This window comes from Bidens hawaiensis, unplaced genomic scaffold (assembly GCF_021521415.1).
Source record: "Bidens hawaiensis isolate Kalapana, Puna unplaced genomic scaffold, B.hawaiensis_p1.1 tig00038129_1, whole genome shotgun sequence".
Lineage (NCBI taxonomy): Eukaryota > Viridiplantae > Streptophyta > Magnoliopsida > Asterales > Asteraceae > Bidens > Bidens hawaiensis.
The window spans coordinates 145,543-172,106 of record NW_027496683.1 but is presented as its reverse complement, the minus strand read 5'-3'; the positions used below and the strand labels follow the sequence as shown (position 1 = coordinate 172,106).

Below are 26,564 nucleotides of genomic sequence, written 5' to 3'. Positions count from 1 at the left end.
CAAGTTAATAAGATGGTTTTAATATATATATATATATATAGATAGATAAAGGATCCAATACAATAATCTTTAATCGTACATTACGTACGCGACTCGCATCCCCGTCGATTTCGAATAACACGCGGTGGCAATATTGTAATTTTCATCAAATCGTTGCTTCCATCGATTTCGTCCACCTTCAACATGACCGTTCAGCAATCCGTCACCATCCAACGATCCTATCCACCGTCCACCATCCAATGATACCGTCCACCGTACACCATCTTCCTTCGTCACGACCTGTTGATAAAAGTGACCAATTGAAATTGAAATTGTTGAACTAATTGACCAATTAAACTTTGAAATTGGTCCAATTAATCATCAATTTGAAGTTTCAATTGATCAATTTTGAGTTTTGTGATGGGTTTTAACTGAACGTTTAAAATTTTAAGCGCCATTTGCAGAAACCCAGTTGCAGGCGTTCATATTTTGTTCATATGATCGAATCGATGATCAAATTGATAGTCAATTGATAATTGTTTGATGATTGCGAGATTATATGGAGTGAATTGAGTGTTCAATTTCATATTACAGGTGTTTAATTTTTTTTGTTAGTTTAGAAGTTCTGATAAAGTTTAGAAGTTCAGAACTTCTAAACTTTTTTGAACACCCAGAACTTCTTAGAACTTCTAAACTTTTTTTAACAACCTGAACTTCTTAGAAAGTATTAGAACGTTTAAAGATGTTCATTGTTTTTAGACTACCCAGAACTTCATTGAACGTATTAGAACGTTAAAAGATGCTCTTTTTTGGTCAGAACGTTTAAAGGTCTTCAGTTTTGTTTCAGAACGTTTAAACATAATATTTTAAACCCTCTTTATCAGAACTTCTAAACTTTTTTTAACAACCTGAACTTCTTAGAACGTTTAAAGATGAACTACATTGAGCAATCCATCGAAATAGTTGATCGCAAGGAAAAGCAACTCCGACGCAAGGTTATACCTCTAGTGAAAGTGATATAGAAGCATCGCAAGGGATCGGAAGCTACATGGGAAGTTGAAGAAGAGATGCGCAAATTTTATCCAAATTTGTTTATGTAATAGCTAGGTTTCGGGGACGAAACTTCTTTAAGGAGGGAAGACTTTTAACATCCCGTTTTTCGGGTTTCGGTTAATAAATGAAAGTATGGATTATTAGGAGTTGGGCTAGTGTTGGGTTAAATGGATATGGGTTATGGACTTGGGTTATGAAAGAAAGAGGAAAGGACCATGGGCTTAAGCCCATGATCCATAATTATATAAACCTTAATTACCCATTTATTACTCATTTCACACATATTTCATACACCACCAAAAAACACACTTAAGCTCTCTCTCTCTCTCTAGTCTCTCTCTAGCCGAATCATAGAAGAAGAACCGATCCCGATCCAAGGTATGATAGTATGATATTGTATGAGCTTAAACCCGTTAAATATAATCACGAAACGAAGAGCCGACACCGTTAAACCGTTTAAATCACGAGATCCGGGTGGAATCGGGTATAAACCGAACCTATGATGAGCTTAGAGGTCACCCTAGCTCAGATCTGGATCAAACGGGACAAAAAACGGCAAAACGAGTTAAAACTCGTTTTTCCGACGTGTTCGCGGTTTTCCGGCGATTTTCCGGCAATGGCGGCGCCGGAAAGGCGGCGCCGGAAAGTGGTACGAGGTTAAGAGGAATGTCAGGGAATGTTCTGACATTCCCTGACCTAGCCCTAGTTCGCTAAGGGGTGACTAACGAATTAGAAGTAATTCGCTAGTTAATTCGTTAAGGAAAGACTGACGAACTAGTTTCAGTTCGCTAATTCCAATTCGTATGTTGACCAGTTCGCTATAAGGTTAATTCGTTATGAGGACTGGTTCGTTATGAGGGTTTAGTTCGCCAAAGAGTTCAATTCGTTAGATAGACCAGACGAAAATGGATCAGTTCGCTAAAAAGGCCAATTCGTTATGAAGTAACGAATTAGCCAATTCGTTAAGGAAGACAGAAGTAACGAACGAACCCCAATTCGTTAAAGAGTATATTAACGAACTGGACTTTGAAAGAATGACAGATTGGTCCCTGAACTTAGAAAATGATGATTTAAATTACAAAGAAGCCCTTGAACTCTTTAAGTTAGCAAATTTATAATGATTCAAAATTCTAATGGAAAATGTGATACGACAGTTAATAGAAATAAAATTTTTATTTCTATCAGCTCGACCCCAGCCAGGGGCTTTGCCCCTTGGAACCTGCTAGGGGCTGCCGCCCCTAGAACCCCACTGCCAGGGGCGCTGCCCCCGGACCCCTATTCGTTGTGGGTTATATAAAGATAGATGTACGATATGAGTAGCAATAGTTAATTGATGCATGTAAATTGTTATACAGTTAGCCGTGCCCAACTGAAGAAAGAAATAACTATTAACGGTGAACGTAACCAACTTGAGGTGAGTTTCTAGCCCTACTTCCTTGATATGTTTTCAGGGCTGTGTGCATACTCGATGTGATAGTTAATACACTTACCTTAAGTGGTAAGTGTATGCCTTGTATGATTTATGTATGATGATTGCTTGACGGTGCGTGAACGATCTTCGGATATTGCATGTACCGTCAGGTGGTAGCTAAAGATGTGATTGCCATTTATGTTATAAGATAAGATGAAAGTATGAATCTATATGATGTATGCATAATGTACGTATGATATGTTAATGGTACGTGAACGCTCTTCGGAGATTGCACGTATTGTCAAGATAAGATGCAAGCATGAATATATATGATGTATGCATAATGTAAGTATGATATGTTAATGGTACGTGAACGCTTTTCGGAGATTGCACGTATTGTCAGGAAAAGTATTTAAGAGCAGGTATAGTATGAAGCTATGGAAGAAAGGGTACTGGACCCTAATAATATCCGAGGATGAAGGGTGACCGGACCCTAATAATATCCGAGGATGAAGGGTGACCGGACCCTAATAATATCCGAGGATGAAAGGTGACCGGACCCTAATAATATCCGAGGATGAAGGGTACCAGACACTAATAATATCCGAGGATGGAGGGTACCGGACCCTAACAATATCCGAGGTGTGTAGGGTGAGTATGTTGTACTTACATGTATAATGAGTAGTAGTTATAAGGTTAAATTGTATGTACATAGGTGTATATTGATAAATTGTTATGGTATTGTAGTGTGTGTACGTCATACATATATGTATAGTGAGTGATACGATATATTTGTACATATGTGTATAACAAATCAGTGTTTTGTACTTGTAGCTTTTGTACGTTGTACTATATGTATAAAGAGTGGTAGTTATAAGGTTAAATTCTTTATACATAGGTGCATATTGATAATTATTATGGTAATTGTAGCTAGTATATGTTATACATATGTGTATAGTGAGTGATATGCCCTGTTTATACATATGTGTATGATGAGTTTGTGATTGATACTTGTAGCTTTTGTATTTTGTACTTGTATCTATAGTGAGTAGCGATTATAAGCTTAAAATGTTTGTGCATATTTGTATACTAATCAATTGTTATTATAATTGTAGCTCGAGTACGTTATACATATGTGTATAGTGAGCGATTATCCTGTTTGTACATATGTGTATAATTCGGTGTTTGATACTTTTAGTTTTTGTATATTGTATTTATATGTATAATGAGCAATGTTGTAAAAGTAGGTCTACAAGGCCGAGTACTCTCATAGTACTCGCTACAAGGTATGGTGCCGAGGGGAGTTTCTTTAACTCCGCCTAGTTACTAAATATTGGTCAAAGGTGGTCAACGTTAGCCTGAATCACATCTAATCGGTTAACTTGGGTCTATTTTGACTTAAAAAATACAACATAATTCGTATTTCTATAATATTAAAGAAAGAATATCATTATTTTTAATTAATTATTAACATTTTTTAGAATAATTTAGTGTTTAAAAATGTATTTCTCTTATTTATATTGATAATCATGTATTTTGTTATAAATATTAGTAAACTTATGATATTTAAATATATATATATATTACCAAAAATCTAATTTTCTTTATATTTATCATGTCCGAGTACTCTCGGAGTACTCCCCGAGTACTCCAAGTACTCCCCGAGTACTCCAAGTACTCCCTCCAAGGGGGTTGGCCGCCTAGGGACCGCCTAGCGACTTTTGCAACATTGATAATGAGTTGCGATTATAAGGTTAATATGTTTGTACATACTTGTATATTTATAAATTGTTATTGGAATTGTAGCTTGTGTACGTTATATATATATATATATATATATATATATATATATATATATATATATATATATATATATATATATGTATAGTGAGTAATTGTTCTATTTGTACATATGTGTATACTAAGTTGGTATTTGATACTTGTTGGTTATGTATGTGGTACTTATATGTATATTGAGTAGCAATTATACGGTTAAAATATTTTGTACATATGCGTATATTGATCAGTTGTTATGGTAATTCTAGTTTGTGTTGGTTAAACATATGTGTATAGTGGGTAATTGTTCTGTTTCTTTGTTGGTTATACATAAGTGTATAATGGGTAATTGTTCTGTTTGTACATATGTGTATAATAAGTTGGTGTTTGATTCTTGTAGCTTTTGTATGTTGTGCCTATATGTATAATAAGTAACAACTATATGGTTAAAGATGTTTGTACATATGTGTATAATGAACAAGTGTTTGGTAATTATATGTTGTTAATATTGATTATGATATTGAAAGCAAAGATGAGCATAAAATTGAAAGTGTTAATGAAAAAAGAGTAAAAGAATGTGAAAGTAACAGTTTGGATGTAATGTTCAAAGTTTTAAATGAAATGTTTAGTTATTATTCAAATATGTTGGCATGGGGACGAAAAAAGGAAAGAGAGGGATGGGGTTTATCTCGCTTTTGGCATAAGGCCTGGGTTAAGCAAATAGATTTCTTCAATGGTAGATTCCACTCCATTCGCTAATCTAAAGGCGAAGACTCAGAAGTGGGCGAACACTCGGCCCAACGGGCGAACGTGTCGGGCTTTAGCTCAAGCCATTTCATCTCCTCTCAATAACAAGAAAAATCGTTTTTTTCGTTTCGCTTTATCAATAATAAAACATGTTATCATTTTTATTTGCAGGAATATGTTACAAGATTTTTAAAGTTATGTTGGGTTAATGCACAACAAAAGTTAAAGCTTGAGTAAAAATATTACGAGTTAAAAGAGGATGGTGAAAAAGGTGTTATACAACCAAATGCCTTGGAAGACATGCCAAGTTTCAAGTGGGAGTTTTACAAGATTTCCCAAAACATGCTAAGTTTTATCCTCATTGCTTATGTAAACAACATGATTCGTGATTTTTATTTGAAGATTATGTGTTGTAATGCTATCATTTCCTTTGGATTCTTTGTGGAAATCGATTTACAGAACTATCTGTTTGATTCTGTAGTAGTAAAGCATGTTTATGTTATTTGCTGCTTCTATGTTTTAGCGAATCTATCATATGGTATTTGCTTCTTTTTTGGATATATGTTCGTTTAATATTTTCCACAACCTTTCATCCGTATTCACTCTTATCCTTAACTGCTTGAATTCATATATCAAGTTCTCCAAGTTTTTCAAAATCGCATCTTAGGCGATCTACGCACATATGAATGTTATCACCAATGCGATGCCTAATTATCTAACTTTTAAATTTGCTTGCATAGTACATGTTATAAATTGGATACAAAACAAGTATATAGTTAAATAACATAAAAAAGAAAGGAATAAGTAGCATGGCTATACATATATAATAGTAAGCTATTATACACATATGTATGATAGTGAGTGATAAATTAGAGGTGACAAATGGGTCGGCTCGGTATAAAACAGGTTAGGGTCAAAACATGTCAATTATAAAAAAAGATTGTTTTGGTTCAAGTCGGAACTAGTCTGAGTCAACATGAGTCAGAACATGTTTTGGGTCGGAACGTGTCCGGCCAAAAACGGGTTTCAAGTCGGAATATGTTGGGTTTTTTTATTTATTTTTTTAATTGGGCCATATCATGCACGACCTTACCCAAAACTATGGCATGCACCGCAAGTTGTAACATACAACTACACCATAGCCTACAAAACCTATGAACTCTTTCCAGAAGAGTGTTGTCCATTAGACAAATCAACAATTGTTTATGTCTCATGCTCTTTCTATGTGAACCTTCATTCCTATAAGTAAAAGGGTCACCATAAGATCTTGTTCCAGGGTCACACGGAAACCAAAACCAACAAACGGGTTTAACAATTAGTCACTGCTCGCTAAACAAATATTAAAAACTTGTCGTTTCAGTTCAGTTTTATCCTACTTCACATGATAATCATCCCACCTATGGTTGCTTTCTCTTAAAATAATGTACCTGCATAATAATTATTCATTTAGGAGTTATTTGATTACAACATAACAAAACTTAATGCTATAATACAAAATATATATATATAAAATGAAGCAGAATAGACAAAGTGAGTGTTTTAATGCAATACAACAACAAAACTTAACGATTGATTCTATATCATTGAGATTTGCTTTTATCTCTCTCGGATCAGACTTAGTTATGATCAATCTATTAACGCGTCGATTCATGTTTATAATTTACCTCAAACGGGTGAAACACGAGCGTGGTCTATCTAACGCGTCGAACTCAAGTTGTGCTTTATCTCTGAACGGGTCGATTCGACTTAAGTTTCATCTTTAACAAATCGATTCGGTTACTGTTATATATCTAAATGAGCCGACCTTGAAAAAACAACTCATGAACAGAGCTCGAACTCACTAATAATACTCCTTTGTTCATGTGAAGATTTGCAGAAAAAAGTCAAATATGTAGCTGCTTTGGAACTAATGTTAGGCTTTTGTTGATTAGACACTTAATTCATTAAAATTTAAGAGCAACATAAACGAATTCCAGCACTAACTCATGGATTAAATGTACTGATATGTTTCTTCTTGTCCCGAAGCTGCGATCTAACCCTAGCATATCGGAATTGAATAATGATTTAAGAAATCCAACCAAAAGAGATCCGATTTCAAGTTCCATGACAGATTTTGCAAGTACAAGTGCCGATTTTTATGTGCAAGAGATCAATCGACACGGCGACCAATCCAATTTTGTGTTAGTCAATCAAAATCATGAAATTGAATGTTGAAATTAGTTCATATGTTCAAAGTAGGTGTTCCCGAGCAGTTATAAAGTTGCAAAATCACGTAATTGCCCCTGCATGCTTAATCTTACTTAAAATCCCTTTTTCTAAAATTAATGGTTGAGAATGGTTCGGTTCTCAATTCTCAAATGGTTCTCACACGATCCCAATCATATATATATATATAAATATATATATATATATATATATGGAAAAGTTCAAAACAAAACTCAAAAAAGTGAGGATTTGCGGAACTATTCAATTTACATGTAAATTAATAATATAAAGCTCGTTTTCAAATGTAAAAAATTAGTTTTAACATAAATTTTTTAAACCTTTTGTTTATAAATACATGTAGAAGACATTTCAATAAAAAAATATTTTTTTTTACGTTTTTTTAGCTATAAGACTTTTTTTAAACGGCTTCTATATGTTAAAAACTCTAAAAAGATAATGTCAAAATGTGTTTATTACATGAAAAATGAATTTTTTTAGTATTTTTTTTACATGTAAAATGAAGAGTTCCTCGCTTTCTCACTCTTTTTGTGTTACCTCTCGAACATGTCCTTATATATAGGGGAATGTTAACGTACAAATGAAATTGATGTGCTAAACGTGAGAATCAAGTATAGTAATTATGTAATTACATCATAGAGGAATTACATAATTACTCTACTTGTATATATAATTACTCTACTTGATTCTCACATTTAGCACGTTATATATATATATATATATAAAGGATCCGATACGATAATTTCTAATCTACAAGACGCACACAACTTGTATCCCCGTCGATTTCAACTAGCGATCTAGGGTTCTCCAATCAGGATAGCGAGCAACAACAGTGAGCCGGTTTTTGCCCATCACTACTAGAAAACTAAGCATTTGTGACAGCCTTTTCGGTCAGAAAACGGTTGCAACTGCCATGTTGCGATTAAGGGTGTGCATGGGTCGGTTTGGGGCGGTTTACTGCCAAACCCATAACCATAACCGATACGTCGGTTAATGGATAATCATAACCATAACCAATCCGTTATGGCGGTTTCGGTTAATCGGTTTAAAGGTATTCGTGGGTCGGTTAACCGTGACCAAAACAATGTAACCGGTCCTAAAATTTGGACTTGAGTTTTGTAATTGGGCTTCAAAATTGAAAACCAAACAAGATTTGATAGATACCATTTTGGATTTCATCTCTAAACAGGTGTAGAAACCTGCATATATATATGTTGTCTACAATAGAGTTTATGTTGTTATGTTGGACCTTCTTTTATCTACAATTATCGTTGATTAATATGATATGGTTGGATACCAAAAGATTGTATGACTTTGATTCAATACTAACTCTCCCGCACATGCACTACTAATTCTCGCTTCTTAGTTAAATAAATGGATCAGTTCGGTTATGGCGGGTCTGGATTATCTTTAACCAAAACTGACCCGCATTTGGCGGTTTTCAATAAATCAATTAACCGACCCATTGTCGGTTATCGGTTAAAACTGGTTCAGTTTTATCGGTTATAGTTCGGTTATCGGTTATGGCGGTTAACTTGCTCACCCCTAGTTGCGACCGTTTTGTAACCGAATGAGTCGTCGGAAAAACGTTGGTCGTCGTTTCTATGTTGCAACCGTTTTGCGACCAAATGTTGCTACCCGGCAGTCGCAGATCTTGCGACCCGGGTCATAGATTTCCGACCGGTGCTGCAGTCGCAGATATTCCGACCGGTGATGCGGTCGCAGATCTTGCTACCGGCGATGCGGTCGAAGATCTTGCTACCTGTGATGCGGTCGCAAATCTTCTGACTTCACTTTTTGTGACCAACCTGCTCCTGGAATTGTGAGATGGATTTGCGACGATATTTTTTGTCGCAATTCAGTGGAGATTTTTTTTGCAAAAAATTATTAAAAAAATAAATCATAGAATTACATATGCACACACAAATAACACTTAGAGCATTCCCATCCCATCCCCCATAATTATGTGAGGGGGATTGGTAAATTATAGGGTGAGGTTTGAATGATTGTGAGTGTAAATTATAGGGTGGAGAGAGAAATGTAGTGATTTTTTGTAAATTTGAGGAAATATTTGGGGAACATTGTTTGTCCCTATTTATTTTTTAATATTTGTTGGATTGGTTGTGAGTAGAGGAGAGAGAAAACTGTAATGATAAAAGTATTATTTAATTAAACAGGAAAGAGAAATGTAGTATTTTGTAATGTAATTATAAAGATGGGGATGAGGAACTGGATGTGAATGCTCTTAAAATTTCTATCAGGATGTGTTCAATACGAATTCGTATACGAGTTCAATAAACATAAATTAAAAATGTCATTCAAATTTGCACGCTTTCAGGTAAAAGAAAAAGAAAAAAATAAACTCAACACACAAACGCATTCATGAACACGGTCCTGAATATATATGAAAATGTCTCCACTTGTGTTCCTTATGGCCTGCTCATCAGATTAATTTAAAATCAAAAGGGTAATTAGGTAATTTCAAACTAATTTATCCTTTCATCTTACCTCATATCTTTTATCTCTCCATCTTTCTTTCAAACATTAACAAAAATCCAGATCTCAAATATAGATCTCACCACCATCACTCTTCAAACCAAAACATCTCTTCAATTTTTCGGAGAAGACATTGCTTCTGCGTGTCCATATTGATGAAAGCAACCAAGAACGTCTCTTTAACTGATTAAACAAACTCCACAGCTGGTACACAACTATGTTCAAGCTCTTTAATTTCATGCATTATCAAAAAAGAGAGATAATGCTTTATGACTTATGAGGCTTCAAATATTATCAAAATACCAAGTGAAGTTGATAGTGGTCAACATGGCCGATCATCCGTAAGATTCTTTTGATATTCATCTAATTTTAAATTTCTAAATTTTGTTTGACATGTAAATTAACAACTCTGGACATATTTAGGGATGCGAAGCTAAATAGCAAATTTGTTCTAGAAAATTTGTCAACGTCGCCGCCTTCCGTCACCAACGTTAAAGATTCGAGATTCGTTTGAAGATGAGATTTGTCACCACCACCCTATAGTTGGTTAGCCTGAAACACAAAGTTGTCAGAACGGTGACGGGTTTGCACGTGTTGCCGGATGAACAAGAATATTAAGGTTTTGGATTTGAGTTTGAATGAATGTGGGTCCTTTTTCAAATTTATATTCTAACTTTTTATTTATATATATTTCTCATTAAATAAATTTCTCTTAAACACAATTTTTAAAATTATTTATAATAATCTTTTTGTAGCATTCTTATTATATTACAAATATGTTAAAATATTACTTTACATATTATTTTTTCAAGATTTAATGGATTGTATTTTTTGTTTTTTCTTTATTATTTTTTTCTTTTATCAATAAGAATTCATATGAGTGTGTATTTTGGTATTGATTTGTTTATAAGATATGCTTTTTCTTCTTTTCCTTTTTAAGATCTAAAGAATTGTATCACAATTCTTTAAAGGAAATGTATATTTTTGAAATATGGTGACTTTTGTGTAGGAGAGAGAGAGTGATGGTGACATAAATTGTGTGATAAAAATGTGTGGATGTGTGTAGGAGAGAGAGTGTAATTGTGATAAAGTAATCAAAATGTAAAAGTAAAAAACTTATGACTTTTATTTGATTGATTTTTGAAAAGTACAATTCATGTCTCCACACTTTTTTGAATTAACTTTATCACATTATAATTAACTTCTCATAGGGGTTATTTAAAAATTTAAAACATTTTACCTTATAATGGTTATATAGAAAAAAGTAATAATTAAAATAATGGTTTTGATTTAATTGATTTCTTAAAGGTACAATACTTGTTTCTCACACTCTCTTTTATATTAAATGTTCATAAACTTTATATAGCCCGTCTCTCACTCTCTCTTGCACATGTATGGGTTACGCAAATATTAAAAATTATTCATTTAAATATTAATATTCTGATACAAAAAACATATGTTTTTGCATATTAAAACATACATTTATAGACAAGCGTAACATATGTTTTGCATATTAAATCATATGTTTATAGACAAACGTAACATATGTTTTAAAAATATACATATATATTTTTAAAAAACTTGATAAAAATATATCCAGTACAAACTCTGAACACCACCTCACCACCTCACATATGTTCGGTTAATGTCTAAACAATTAACATATGTTTTTTTGTTATTTTGCAGCCCTCCTAAAACGTATGTTACTTCCGCAGTCACCTTGGGCCGGAAACCCGTTGGTTGTCGATATTTTAAAGAAAAACAGGAAGATAGGCTGGATTGGGTTGAGTTAAGATGAAAAAGAAATACATTTTTTTAAAGAGTGTATTTTTTTAGAAGAGATAAAGTGATGGTGACATAAAGTATGTGGATATGTGTATGAGAGATAGTGTGATGATGACATAAAGTGTGTGGATATGTGTAGGAGAGAGGAAGTGATTGTGACATATTTTTATTTTTTAATAAAAATACACTCTTAAAGGTAGTGAAAAGTTATTTTGAGTCATGCCAACTTTTGTTCTTAACTATTAAAATAATTCAAATCCTTATTGATTTTTATATAGTGTTTTACGTTAATAGCATCATCTTAATGAACAGGAAAGTTTTAAAAATCCTATAATACACATTTTTAAGTGTTTCAAAAGTTCTTTTGAAAACGTTTACGTAATATTAATCATTAGTAAATTGTTTGACATTTTTTTTAAGTTGGAGATATATGATTTAAAATTTAATTTATTAGTAATATTGGTTAATTAGATAGATAGAAAAATTGAATAATAACATTCCAATAAAAAAACACATATGTTTTTGCATATTTAAAATATAAAGGCAAACGTAACATACGTTTTTGCATATTTAAAAATATGAAGACAGGCGTAACATACGTTTCCTCATGTTAAAAACATACGTTTTTATACAAAAGTAACATATGTTTAAAAAACAAACTCTGAAGACCATCCTACCCTGCCGGCTTTTTTCGGTACAAATAAGTTGAAGATTTAGTACAAAATTCAAGATTCCTTCAAGAATCGCAACAATAAACAAAAATTTTAATGGCCAACAATAAAAAGATGAATGAAGCTCATTTTCTATTTTAAAATAAAGAATTTCAAAAAATGTAAAATAAGATTCAAATCCAAACAAAAATTTCATGTATATCTTTAAAAACAAATATACTAAAATGACCATATCTAAACTCTGTCAACAGGCGTAACATACGTTTTCGCATGTTAAAAACATACGTTTTTATACAAAAGTAATATATGTTTAAAAAAACAAACTCTGAAGACCACCCCACCCTGCCGTCTTTGTTTCCTGGTACAAATAAGTGAAGATTTAGTATAAAATTCAAGATATCTTCAAGAATCGCAACAAAAACAAAAAAAAAGTTTAAAATTTTTTAATGGCCAACAATAAAAAGAAGAATGAAGATCCTTTTCTATTTTGAAATAAGAAATTTTTTAAAATGTAAAATAAGATTCAAATCCAAACAAAATTTTCAAGTATATCTTTAAAAACAAATATACTAAAATGACCAGATCTGAACTCTGTCAACATAGTACCAGAAAAAATTAATAATAAAACTAAAAATGGTGAGATCCTAGAAGCTTTGATCCATAAATTCTTGTTCAGAAATTTGTCAGTATAAAATGTCTAGATCTGAACCTTTTGTAGAGAAAAATCACTTGATCAAGTTGTAAACTCAGTCGCCGATACGTGGTGGTGGTCAAAGATGAAGACCAACACTGTTATAAAGAGTTTCTAGTACATCAAGACCTTTCACGGTGTCATAAAAAGTTTCTGATACGCCAAGATCTTAACCGCCGACATCAGCATGCGCCGGAAACTGGTGTCGAGGGTTCACGAAAGATGCTTTTTTAGGTTACTGGAACATGTTGATTGTTGATAGTTTGAAGAACAAGAAGAAGGTGGTTTGGTTTGAAGAACAATAAGAATGTGGCTGGAAGAACAAGAAGTGGAGAGAAGATTGTGGTTGGGAGATTAATGAGATCTGGAAATCAAAATCAAAATACGGAGGGAGAATGTAGATTGTAGTTTTACTATAATGCCCTTTTGGTACTTTTGAAATAATAAAATAATCTTTATTAAAGTTACTTGTTGATCATATAATCTCAACCCTTCATTTGATTAGATCAATGGATATAATAGAGTTTCTAGGGTTTTCTCAACTAGAGTGAGTTTTTATTTTTACATTTCCCTGTATATATATATATAGGGGATGGTTCATGCGAGAAATGATTTTATAGCGAGAAGTAATTTTTAACCCTTGATTAAGTTTGATCCATGGCCTACACTGAACAAGGCAATCTTGTAATTATTTGATCCCTTGTTTTAATGTTTTTTAGTGCAAAAGGGTATTGTTGTATTTTTCTTTATATGTACTGATTTGTAACGTATTATTGAAAAGCGTATCCCAGGTTCCAAGCCACCATCATCTCTCATAACATAATCAAAAGCTCCCAAAATTAATACGGTGGGAAGAAATAGTCATCAGCTCGTACCTATTCACGCAATCTGCAATACTTTCTTACTGGTTAGTTATAATTTGTATATAAAAAGGGGTGTCTCGTAGATAACCACATCGTCTTGGGGCTGTGCTGGTGTAGACATCTTCTATTGAAAGGTTAGGGTATTTTTATTAAACAATTTTTGTATTCATATACATGTATTCATAATCTGAACATTACCATAAGATTCGTTGGGAGGAAAAAAAATTAGGGTTTTTAGTAAAATACCAATTGGGGGAAAATTTCTCTAGGGTTCATCTAAACCTACACAAGTTAATCTTAATTATTTATAGATCTTACATTTTTTTTATTTCGATTTCTTAAAAACGTATTTCTTTAATTGGAGAATAGGGTTCATTTTCTATTTTGTTTTTATTTTAATTTATCTCCAACACAACCAACTTTTTATTTGTTAATTTGTAAATTATATTATGTACACAACTCAAAACTGTATTTTACCTACACTGAATATTTGTATTAATGAAAATTGTGGTCTTAGTTTGTGAATAATAATAGGTGAATTTGAAATGCTTCCCAAACACTTGTAATTGGTTTGCAAAGCTGTATTGAATAGATGTGTAGGTACAGATCTTTCTGTGTAGGTACATATCATTCGCTGTGTAGGTACAGATCTTTCTGTGTGGGTGCATATCATTCGTTGTGTAGTTATAGTTCATTCTATGGAGGCAAATTTTCATATTATTTTCATACTTTCTTTGTGTAGGTTGTATATTGTTTTGTTGGTATTTTTTAACATCAATTGTTCTTATATACTTTATTGATTATGTGTAGGATATGTAAGTTTATAGTGTAATTGTGTAATTTATATGTATTTTGTGTAGGAGTATGTAAGTTCAAAGTGTAGATTGTGAAGGTAATTGGGATTTTATTTAGTTGTTTTTAAAAAAATGTGATTATAGTTTTGCAAATAACTGACCAGGATCAAAAACTATTGAGACTTATATGGGGATTTCGATAAGAAATTTGGGCTAAGGTTTTTCAAAATACTCAACTAAGTAGGATTAACAACTATTGAGCTTAAGTAAAATACGCGATCTTATTTTGTGTAGGAATTCTAAAATTATTTATTTTTTTTACGTTGGCCGTATATGAGCTATTGTATTTTTTGTAGTTTCTCAAATAGGTTGAATGGTATGCACGGGTATCGTTTGAGCTACTATGTTATATGATTGGTTTATATAATTAATGTTATGTTTAATGGTGTAGTCATTTCTACTATGTGTAGGTGTAGTAACTAAAAATGGGTTTTATTTGAATTGGAGTTCGTATAAAAAAATGGGTTTTAGTGAATTGTGGGTTTGTGTTTGGTACATGTTTTGTATATTTTACCTCTTGTATAATCCTTATCTGTTTAATGGTAAACATAAAGAAACTAGATCTTGATTCAATTAATGTTAATATTTATACTAATACCGTGAGAGTTCATACGTAAAACGTGTAGGTAATTTTTCATCTGTGTATGGTTGTGTAAGCTTTGTAAGTTTCTGATTATGTGTAGGTAATTTGTAATCTGTGTAGGCCTTTGTAAGTTCATGTTTCATTAAATCGGTTGCTCATTATTATCACCTATGTTTTGATTTTAACAATCAATCGATAGTGGTTACTTTGATGCCGGGGAAGAAAAGGTCGAAAGTAGAGAAGGGTAAACACGAAAAGATTTCATATTTTGGGGCGGTCTTGAACCTGAATGAAAGTTTGGTTAATAATAGATAGCAGATGGTCAAGTTTTTTTTTTCTTTTATGTTTATGTGATTGTATTTTGTTTATTGTAACATCCTGAATATTATAATGATAAATAAAGAAAGTTACGTTTAGTGATTTCACGTTATTAAGTAAGTAATACCGAGTAAAGAACTGATCATGGACTTAGATTAATTAAGATGGATTAAGGGTAATGGGCCTTAGGTCCATGGGCTTTAAGGGATATAAATATCCCCTTAAACCATCCTAAAACCCTAACTATCATTTCCATCTTTCATAAATCTCTACACACTCAAAAACACACACATACACTACACCTCATTCGGCCGAGAGAGAGAGAGCGGATTCGAGTCCAAAAATCAAGCCGACCATTATTAGATCTTCAATATACGAGATAACCAAGCACACCGCGACCGCACCGAACGTATAAAAGGTATGTTTTGATCCTAAAGATTTCGTTTTTATAAACGTTTAGTCTTGAAACTTAGAACGAGAGTAGATCAGGTATAAACGAAACATAAAGTTGTAAACTTGATGATAAATACGAGTGTAATGAACCCGAAAATGGAAACGGCTCGATTAATGAACCCTTAACATTAGTATTGAACGTTTTTACCATAAAGGTCCAAACTTTACGTCATTCCGGGCTATGTTTTACCCAAACAAGGCCATGGGAATGATCGCGGGACTTGTTAACGCCATACCCATGGATTTCTCGGTAAAACGATGATGATTTTGGGGATTAAGGATGAACAGCGGCTGCTGCGGCACAACTTCGCCTACAAGCGAACTTCGCCTGCAAGCAAGTTCGCTTGCAAGCAAGTTCGCCTAACTGGTAACTTCGCCTAACTGGTAACTTCGCCTAAGGCCAAGTTCGCCTAACTGATAACTTCTCCTGGTGACAAGTTCGCCTAACTGATAACTTCGCCTGGTGACAAGTTCGCCTAACTGATAACTTCGCCTGGCATATGTTCGCCTAGGGTTAACTTCGCCGAACACTAATTTCGCCTATGTTAAGTTCGCTTATTGTTAAGTTCGCTTAATGATAAGTTCGCTGGAGTTAGCAAATGAGAAAATAAATTAAAAACCTAATGAAAAATGTGTTAAGACAGCTCGTGTGACAATCGTCAATTTCAGGTTAACCCCGTTAACTCAACTCCGTCAATTCAAACTTTAAGATCGTTAAATCTATAACGCACACTTCATTACATTTAAACTAGGGTTTAAATGACGCTTAACACTTACTACATGTGTAGTCTTTCGGGATTTGCACCGAAACGCAAACGAGTTGACGCAAACGATTGATAAACAAACGTCAAAACAATAATTATGTGTTAATTATGTGTTAGATATATGTGTGTTACTTGATTGTTATGTGGAATGTTAAACAAGAAACAGGAACCAACTATTTAGGCTAGAGATGTAACATTTGGAAGTTTAGGGACTAGAGTGTAACTTGTATATCTATAAATATATCATTATCACAAACCCTAACTCCTCTCCTTCCCCTCACAAAAACCGACGGCAGCTAGACCCCCCCCTCCGTGCGATCGGCTCACAAACACACACCAAACACTTGGTTTTAATCTTGGGTTTTCACAATTGAAGCATCCTACACCCGTTTCTAATCATCTCCTACCTTCCTCTTGCTTGTATTGGTGTTTTGAAGGTATAACTTGCAAACCCTAGGTCCGACTTTTTCCTATGCATGGTGTTCATATGATTCTTGTTTATTTGATGGTGTATTAGTAATGATTTGATAACTAGTTTTGATAGTATTGCATGATTCATTGTTGTCTTTGATTTGAGTTAAAACACAAACCCTAATCTTGTATGTATGGTGTAATTGAGATGCATGGATAGTAGTATTAGTGTCTAGCATGTTATATGAGTTATTTGTGATCCATGGCTAGTGAAATTGTTAAGTTTTGAGGTGAACAGAATCTGGACAGAATGTGTATACGATGTTCAAGTGACTGTAACGAGGTGTAAACGTGAAAATTGGTTGAGATTGTGGTTACTGCAGTAAACTAGGTTGAGTCTAGTTTTCATGAAGTATAAGTTTGTAATTTTTGGACAAGTATAAGTGTACTTTTATTATTTTACAAAAACGTGGTGCAAAGCTGAGCTGTTAGACCTGCTGTTAGGTTAAGTTGTAAATGTTATATCTCAGGAACTACGAGGCCAATTGGGTTGGTTCCACTTCTAGAAGTTGACTCATTGAGTTAGGAACCAAACCCAAGTGGTCTTGCATTTATTGGATTTTTCGTTTAACGGGAATTGCAAATAACATTCTGTTGCGCATGAATCTGACTGATATGAGTTTGCTGTAATGTTTTGGTCATTATAAGAAAAATGTGTGGAATAAAAATAAGATAAAATATGTTCTGGAAACCTAAGATATGTATGCTTCTGTGGTGATTTTTGGTGAATTAATTGAGACGTTATGATCGGTGAACTAGTGCAATCTTTCAAGTAAAAACTCTGTCATAATGAAACTAGCTGCTGAGTTGTGTAAAAATGCATGAAATATGATAGTTTTTATATAATCTTTGTTTGTTGACCAAAATGCCCTTACGGGGATAATTGCTAGTAAAGTATGTTATTAGTACGTGACACGAAAGTAATTGCTCACTCATGTATCGTATCACAATTGTACTTGTTTAAGTCACACACAATTCACAAACGAAACACGAAATCTGTTACGTGCATAGGTATTATGTGCCGAGTCTAGAGACTCGTTAAACGTACCGATACTTAGAAAATCTCTTTGTTATTTAGAACGCTAGAGAGTTTCTACGACGCACATCACTTGGTGATCTAGATCGGGATATTCTTCGCAAACAGTGAGTTTCACTTACCCCGCTCTTTGAACTGTTTTCAAACGTTTTTCACTTGGGGGAGATAACATACTCCGATAAACGCATTTTCTGAGATAAACGCATATTTAAGATTTTGTTATAAATTATATATCACTTGTAAAGGCTAAGCGGCAAACGTAACATTTGAAGTCCCACACATCGGACCGGTTAATATTTGGAATAGCGAGTCACTGTTGAGTAGTACTACTGGGTTTGACAAACCCCACCCGACGTTAAGCTCAACTGGAGGTTGAGTGGGTGTAATTTTGGCTAACACTTACCATGGTCTGGATTGACCTGGTGACGGGCACTTGATAAACAGTCAGCTTCGGTCGCGAACCACTTAGCGATACTTGTTGTATAGATTAGCTACCTATCGATATATAATTTGACATAACACTATCTGGTAATGCAAAACACTTAAACGTCGTAACGAGGTTACGCAACACTTAAACGTCGTAACGAGGTTACGCAACACTTAAACGTCGCAACGAGGTTACGCAACACTTAAACGTCGTAACGAGGTTACGCAACACTTAAACGTCGTAACTAGGTTACGCAACACTTAAACGTCGTAACGGGGTTACGCAACACTGAAACGCCGTAACGAGGTTACGCAAAACGCTAAACGATTTATCTTATTTAACTTGTGAACTCACCAACCTTGTGTTGACACTTTTAGTATGTTATTCTCAGGTAGCCGAGGCGGGCGCGCGGTTTAGGAGCATGCATTAATTGAAAACATCTTTATTCTGCAAACTTAATTTTAACAGTTACATTTGGTTTTAAGTCGTCCTGCGTGACGCAACTTTTGAATTAAGGTTTTACGCTTCCGCACTTATTTACATTTAAACGTTTTTCTTTGGTTTGATTATAACTAATGATTCCGATCCTGCCAGTTCACACCCTCTGACGGTAAAACTCCGTTAGTGGATTTTGAGGGTGTGACAGATTGGTATCAGAGCCATTGGTTATAGCGAACTAGAAGCTGCATGCATACTAGACTATAACCGCGACGACCCATTAGTTATAATGATACGCACTGCATAGGTTTGTGTAGTCTTGAAATCTTATTTCTTTACCTCTTTCACTCATACGCGCGCATATACATGGCTTACCTGTAGGAATGTCGACGCCACCCTCATCATCATCCGATTCGATGACGCATGCTCACGGGAAGGAACCGCAGTTACCTACTGCCTCGCCACCCCGTGTAGTCCCGGAACTCGAAGCTCCTGCACCGAAGAGGTACCGCCTATCCGGAGGCCTGTATGAAAACGACGTTAGCTGGGATTGGTACCCTAACATGATCAGACGTATGGTCTACCGTGAACAAGTTCCCCCATTGCCTCACCCGAACCATCCTGCTTATCCTAACACTCTACCACCCATAACCGAACCTGTGGAGCGAGTTCTCGCAGCTGTCGTTTCTTGTTTGGAGCGTGATGTGGGTTACATGCGCTACACGAGAGAGAACGTTTCCAGATTGTTAAAAGACGAAACCGAGAATAAGGAGGAGATTGCCCGCATGGCGGCGGCAATGAAAGATATGCAAGGGGCTAGTGATCAACAGATGAAGGTTATGATGAAGATGCAAGCCGAAATGATAGACTTGAAAGAGCAACTCCAAGAAGCAAGGACCCAAACTGAGATAGCGTTAGAACGTTGCGATATCCTACAAATGCAACTTGCTCAGAACGCAGCAAAACCTGAGGCAGAGCCTGAGGCCGAGCCCGAGGCATGCCTGAAGTAGAACCTGAAGAAGATCCCGAAGAGGAGCCTGAGGAGGATCCCGAGGAAGATCCCGAGGAGGAACCCGAAGAAGAACCGGAGGAAGAACCGGCTGAGGAGGAGGCACACTCGGAGGTGTCCTAAGATGACGACATCTAGTGATGATGACACTTAGATGGAGGGGTTGTCTCCATCCGAACTATTATTTTCTATGATTTTAAGGATTGATTGGAAATACTTTGTAGCGAATACAATGGTTTTAATCATGAATTTTTATTTAGACTAATATGTGGTTGTGATGTGATGAATTTTTATTTAGACTAATTTCGAAGTTAGAATCAGAGTTTTGGTCGTTGAAGATGGTGGGTTCGGAGATTGAAGCCTACACTACTCGTTCGCACGAGTTGGCTGTGATGTGTCCGCGGATGGTGGATCCGCCGAGCAAGAGGATAGAGATGTACATTGATGGGTTAGCACCACAGATTCAGGGTATGGTGACGTCTTCCAGACCAGCCACGATTCAACAAGCGATCCGTTTGGCTCACAAACTGACGGATTAGGCTGTGACCCAGGGTGCGTTACCACCGAGGGGTTCGACTGTTAAAGCCCGTGACAACCCGAGTAATGACCACGTCAGCAACAGTAACAACAACAGCAACCCGAACAGCGGGAAGAGAAAGTTTGACAACACCAGATCTTCATCCTCAAACCTCCCACCGCAACACCACTACCGTAAGCCCGAATTTACTCGGAGTTTCAACACTCAGAATCACAACAACAACAACAACGGTAGCGGGCAGGTTTCGAGCGGATATGCTGGGAAATATCCAAAGTGCAACAGGTGCAACTTTTATCATGTTGGTCTGTGTGACCGTGTCAAGTGTCAAAGATGCGGAAAGATAGGTCACCAAGCGAAGGAATGTAGAGTTGACCTTGCGGCGAAGGGTGCTCCTAAGCCACCGATGACGACTAAGGGATATTTTGAATGTGGACAGGAAGGTCATTTCCGGAAGGATTGCCCCAAGCTGAAACAGAATGACAATAATGGGGGTAATGGAAGTGGCAGTAATGGTGGAGGAAATGGCAAAGGAAGAGCGTTTGTGATTGGATCGGGTCAAGCCCGCAATGATCCGCATGTGGTGTCTGGTAAGTTCCCTGTAAATGATTGTTTTGCTTCTATTTTGTTTGACACTGGAGCTGATAGGAGTTTTGTGTCAAAAGCTTTTAGCCAACTTTTAGACCTTACTCCAACCCCGTTAGACGCTAAGTTTCCTGTTGAATTAGCTAACGGTAAAACTGTAGTAACAACTCATATACTTGCGGGATGTAAGTTGAAACTGTCGGGTCATGTCTTTGACATCGACCTTATTCCTTTTACGCTTAGTAGTTTTGATGTCGTTGTCGGCATGGACTGGTTATCCGAGAACCGAGCGGAGATATGCCATGATAAGATAGTCCATATTACCACCCCTTCCGGCGAGATCATTTCGGTCCGAGGCGAGAGAAGCGGCATGACCACCAGCGTCATTACCCTTTTGAAGGCACAGAAGTATCTACGAAAGGGTCATCCGGCAATTTTGGCGCAGATTGTTGAGAAACCTGCGGAGGAGAAACGAATTGAAGACATACCGGTTGTGCGAGACTTTCCGGAAGTTTTCCCGGGGGATTTGCCCGGACTCCCTCCTATTCGTCAAGTCGAATTTCAAATCGAGTTGACACCCGGTGCAGCACCCATAGCACGAGCCCCGTATCGACTCGTACCGGCGGAACTTCAGGAGTTGTCCACTCAGTTGCAAGATTTGTTGGATAAAGGTTTTATCCGACCTAGCTCATCGCCATGGGGAGCCCCTGTCTTGTTTGTCCGAAAGAAAGACGGAACTTTCCGAATGTGCATCGACTACCGGGAGTTGAACAAGGTGACGGTCAAGAACCGTTATCCTTTACCCCGAATTGATGATTTGTTTGACCAGCTTCAGGGATCGAGTTACTACTCGAAGATCGATCTACGATCCGGTTACCACCAGCTGAGAGTGCGCGAAGAAGATATTTCAAAGACGGCTTTCAGAACACGGTATGGTCACTACGAGTTTTCGGTTATGCCTTTTGGCCTAACCAACGCACCAGCCGTATTTATGGATCTCATGAATCGAGTATGCAAGGCGTACCTCGACAAGTTTGTGATTGTTTTCATTGATGATATTCTCGTCTACTCCAAGAACGAGACTGACCACTAAGAGCACTTAAGGATAATTCTGGAACTACTGAAGAAGGAACAACTGTATGCTAAACTCTCGAAATGTGAATTTTGGCTTCGCGAGGTTCACTTTTTAGGACATGTGATCAACGAGAATGGTATCCATGTCGATCCCGGTAAGGTAGAGGCCATCAAAAACTGGGAAGCACCTAAGACTCCGACTGAGGTGCGACAATTCCTAGGACTGGCCGGCTACTACCGGCGTTTCATCGAGGGATTTTCAAAGATTGCTCAACCCCTCACCGCTTTGACTCACAAGGGCACTAAGTACAACTGGGGTGACGCGCAAGAATCCGCTTTTCAACTGTTGAAAACCAAGCTTTGTAGCGCCCCTATTTTAGCCCTCCCCGAGGGAACGGAAAATTTTGAGGTACACTGTGACGCATCTATACAAGGTCTCGGTTGTGTGCTGATGCAACTCGAGAAGGTTATAGCCTACGCCTCTAGACAACTACGGGTTCACGAGAAGAACTACACGACCCATGATTTGGAACTCGGAGCTGTGGTGTTTGCTCTTAAGATATGGAGGCATTACTTGTACGGTACCAAGTTTACCATTTACACCGACCACAAGAGTCTCCAACATATCTACGATCAGAAGGAGCTGAACATGCGACAGCGTCGTTGGGTCGAGCTGCTTAAAGATTATGATTGTGCCATCAAGTACCACCCTGGCAAGGCCAATGTGGTGGCCGACGCCCTCAGCAGAAGAGAAACAGATAAACCCAGACGGGTGAGAGCATTGCAACTCAAGATTCATGCCAGCTTACCCGATCAGATTCGCGATGCGCAACTGGAAGCTTTGAAAGGTGATAATTTTTCCATCGGAACTCATGCGGGGCATGAGCAAGCAACTTGAAACCAAATCGGACGGGGTCCGATATTTTGAGAACCGGATTTGGGTTCCACGATACGGAGAGTTGAGAACTCTAGTGATGGACGAAGCTCACAAGTCCCGATATTCTATCCACCCTGGCTCAGATAAAATGTATCATGATTTAAAGGCACTTTACTGGTGGCCGAACATGAAAGCCGACATTGCCACCTACGTGAGCAAATGTTTGACTTGTGCCAGAGTCAAGATAGAATACCAGAAACCATCTGGTCTTCTGCAACAACCGGAACTCCCAATGTGGAAATGGGAACACATTTCAATGGATTTTATTACGGGTTTGCCTAAGACGCCGACGGGATGCGATACCATCTGGGTGATCGTTGACCGGTTGACTAAATCGGCACACTTCCTAGCAATTAAGGAAACAGACAAAATGGAAAGACTGACTCGCGTATACATGAAAGAAGTGGTGTCTAGACACGGAGTGCCTGTCTCGATCATTTCCGATCGAGATTCTCGTTTCACCTCGCACTTTTGGAAGTCGCTGCAAAGCGCACTGGGCACCCGTCTCGATATGAGTACAGCATACCATCCTCAGACGGATGGGCAAAGTGAACGGACTATTCAGACCCTGGAGGATATGTTGCGTGCATGCGTTTTAGATTTCGGAAAAAGTTGGGAACCCCACTTACCCTTGGTAGAGTTTTCGTATAATAACAGCTACCACGCAAGTATTAAGGCAGCGCCGTTTGAAGCGCTGTACGGACGGAAGTGTCGATCACCACTCTGCTGGGCAGAGGTGGGTGACAGCCAAATCACTGGTCCGGAATTGGTACTCGAAACCTCGGAAAAGATTGTTCAAATCCGAAATCGCATGGCAGCAGCACGAGATCGCCAAAAGAGTTACGCCGACAAGCGCCGAAAACCTCTCGAATTTCAAGTGAACGATCGGGTGTTACTCAAAGTCTCACCTTGGAAAGGTGTGGTTCGGTTTGGGAAGCGAAACAAACTCAACCCACGATATGTTGGTCCGTACCGGATAACTGAGCGCATTGGTCCGGTGGCGTAACGACTGGACCTACCAACAGAACTCAGTGGCGTACATGGTGTATTCCACGTATCAAATTTGAAGAAATGCCTATCTGATGAAACCCAAGTAGTCCCTTTGGAGGAACTACAAGTTGATGAACAGTTACGTTTCATTGAGGAACCAGTCGAGGTTTTGGATTGGGAAACCAAAACGCTCAAGCACAGCAAAATTCCAATCGTTAAGGTTCGTTGGAACTTGAGACGTGGACCGGAGTTCACGTGGGAACGCGAGGATCACATGATGAAAAAGTATCCTCATCTTTTTGAAGGACTAACCAAACACCGAAAACCGCGAAACCCGGCAAACCGTCAAACATCACCGGAGGTATGAACTAAATTTCGGGACGAAATTTCTTTCTACTAAGGGATGATATAACAAACTGAAAATTTTTCTTACTTTTTCAGGCTCTCATCACGACTTGACTCAAATTTTCGGGACGAAAATTCTTTAACATGGGAATGATGTGACAATCGTCAATTTCAGGTTAACCCCGTTAACTCAACTCCGTCAATTCAAACTTTAAGATCATTAAATCTATAACGCACACTTCATTACATTTAAACTAGGGTTTAAATGACGCTTAACACTTACTACATGTGTAGTCTTTCGGGATTTGCACCGAAACACAAACGAGTTGACGCAAACGATTGATAAACAAACGACAAACGTCAAAACAATAATTATGTGTTAATTATGTGTTAGATATATGTGTGTTACTTGATTGTTATGTGGAATGTTAAACAAGAAACAGGAACCAACTATTTAGGCTAGAGATGTAACATTTGGAAGTTTAGGGACTAGAGTGTAACTTGTATATCTATAAATATATCATTATCACAAACCCTAACTCCTCTCCTTCCCCTCACAAAAACCGACGGCAGCTAGACCCCCCCCCCCCCCCCTCCGTGCGATCGGCTCACAAACACACACCAAACACTTGGTTTTAATCTTGGGTTTTCACAATTGAAGCATCCTACACCCGTTTCTAATCATCTCCTACCTTCCTCTTGCTTGTATTGGTGTTTTGAAGGTATAACTTGCAAACCCTAGGTCCGACTTTTTCCTATGCATGGTGTTCATATGATTCTTGTTTATTTGATGGTGTATTAGTAATGATTTGATAACTAGTTTTGATAGTATTGCATGATTCATTGTTGTCTTTGATTTGAGTTAAAACACAAACCCTAATCTTGTATGTATGGTGTAATTGAGATGCATGGATAGTAGTATTAGTGTCTAGCATGTTATATGAGTTATTTGTGATCCATGGCTAGTGAAATTGTTAAGTTTTGAGGTGAACAGAATCTGGACAGAATGTGTATACGATGTTCAAGTGACTGTAACGAGGTGTAAACGTGAAAATTGGTTGAGATTGTGGTTACTGCAGTAAACTAGGTTGAGTCTAGTTTTCATGAAGTATAAGTTTGTAATTTTTGGACAAGTATAAGTGTACTTTTATTATTTTACAAAAACGTGGTGCAAAGCTGAGCTGTTAGACCTGCTGTTAGGTTAAGTTGTAAATGTTATATCTCAGGAACTACGAGGCCAATTGGGTTGGTTCCACTTCTAGAAGTTGACTCATTGAGTTAGGAACCAAACCCAAGTGGTCTTGCATTTATTGGATTTTTCGTTTAACGGGAATTGCAAATAACATTCTGTTGCGCATGAATCTGACTGATATGAGTTTGCTGTAATGTTTTGGTCATTATAAGAAAAATGTGTGGAATAAAAATAAGATAAAATATGTTCTGGAAACCTAAGATATGTATGCTTCTGTGGTGATTTTTGGTGAATTAATTGAGACGTTATGATCGGTGAACTAGTGCAATCTTTCAAGTAAAAACTCTGTCATAATGAAACTAGCTGCTGAGTTGTGTAAAAATGCATGAAATATGATAGTTTTTATATAATCTTTGTTTGTTGACCAAAATGCCCTTACGGGGATAATTGCTAGTAAAGTATGTTATTAGTACGTGACACGAAAGTAATTGCTCACTCATGTATCGTATCACAATTGTACTTGTTTAAGTCACACACAATTCACAAACGAAACACGAAATCTGTTACGTGCATAGGTATTATGTGCCGAGTCTAGAGACTCGTTAAACGTACCGATACTTAGAAAATCTCTTTGTTATTTAGAACGCTAGAGAGTTTCTACGACGCACATCACTTGGTGATCTAGATCGGGATATTCTTCGCAAACAGTGAGTTTCACTTACCCCGCTCTTTGAACTGTTTTCAAACGTTTTTCACTTGGGGGAGATAACATACTCCGATAAACGCATTTTCTGAGATAAACGCATATTTAAGATTTTGTTATAAATTATATATCACTTGTAAAGGCTAAGCGGCAAA

At 36.7% G+C, this 26,564-nt stretch overlaps 1 pseudogene across 1 annotated transcript in view; it reads right to left on the bottom strand.

Annotated features, from left to right (window-relative positions):
• Positions 1 to 26,564, bottom strand: part of LOC143590055 (clavaminate synthase-like protein At3g21360) — a 49,263-nt pseudogene that overhangs the window by 2,977 nt on the left and 19,722 nt on the right. The window contains exons 3-4 of the transcript XR_013145398.1: positions 8,851 to 8,875; positions 2,715 to 2,723 (exon numbers count right to left, since the gene is read on the bottom strand). The product of XR_013145398.1 is annotated as a clavaminate synthase-like protein At3g21360 (transcript). The remainder of the gene's footprint in view (positions 1 to 2,714; positions 2,724 to 8,850; positions 8,876 to 26,564) is intronic.